The following is a 1,158-nucleotide window of genomic DNA, read 5'->3' on the forward strand; positions in this document are numbered from 1 at the left end:
TAACAAAACTTAAATTGCATAAACTCACAATTAATTACATTAAAAACAAGGTAGTAAAAACTCAAAACTTCTAAGTATCTTACTACTGAGTACTATTATCTATGCTCCAGGGTTGATTTATATTTATTGCATCTGTAGAGTGGAAATTCTACATAATGGTACGCTACCGCACACCTCTTCTCAACTCTACATTCAGTGGTGTTATGTTGGTAGCATGAAACTGGCAATGTTGGGAGTATTTCTGTCATAAAAATAGGCAAATGCTGTAAATCAAAACATGATGCATTGCTTTGTTGATTATCTAGACTTAAAGGAGTAATGCAAATATGTTAATAATGTGGATTAAGTTTAAAAGTATGTCATATCAAAGCTGTTAGGTTAGGAAGAGAACACACACTGATGAAATATCTTTCTCGTATTCAAAGATCTCGCAAAGTAGCACCACTGCCAACCAGTAACAGCTTCTGTGCCTGCTCCACACAGACATGGCAAAAATATTCAGCCCCACTGAGGCTGAGCAGTGCATCGAGTCTCTGCTGTTTTCCAGAAGTATGCTGGAAAAGAGGGCAACAACTGCACAGTCTCTAAGACAGAGTTCCTTACCTTCATGAATACAGAACTGGCTGCCTTCACGAAGAACCACAAGGACCCTGGTGTCCTTCATCACACGATGAAGAAACTGGACCTCAACTCTGATGGGCAGTTGGATTTCCAAGAATTTCTTGATCATATTGGTGGCATGGCCATGGCTTGCTATGACTCCTTTACAAGGTCTACCTATTTATGGAAATAAATCTGAGGGGCTCTTGGGCCTGCCCGCCAAACTACCCCCTTTCTTTCAAAGCAGCCTCCCAATCATCACCTCATCCTCTCATCCTACACATACCCTGAGTATCCACTGCCCCATACAGGCCAGTCCTGCTGGTAGTTAATAAAGCAACAGCATTTTTTTTAAAGCACACACACTTTGTGTGTAAAAGAGATCTAGCAAAGATATGCTCACATTAATGATAAATCGATGAAAAGCTGACATACACCATCACTGTTATTTTACTTTTGCATCACTCATTAACTAGAATGAAATTATCAACTAACATTCATGCTGAACTACACTCATGAGCTACCACAACAGTCTGATATAAAAATACAGATTCAATG

At 39.3% G+C, this 1,158-nt stretch overlaps 1 pseudogene; it reads left to right on the top strand.

Moving 5' to 3' along the window:
• Positions 1–485: 485 nt before the first annotated feature.
• LOC148108915 (protein S100-A11 pseudogene) lies at positions 486–793 on the top strand (annotated as a pseudogene).
• The last annotated feature ends 365 nt before the right edge of the window (positions 794–1,158 follow it).

This window comes from Ursus americanus, chromosome 14 (genome assembly GCF_024610735.1).
Source record: "Ursus americanus isolate L20-20 chromosome 14, mUrsAme1.1.p, whole genome shotgun sequence".
NCBI lineage: Eukaryota > Metazoa > Chordata > Mammalia > Carnivora > Ursidae > Ursus > Ursus americanus.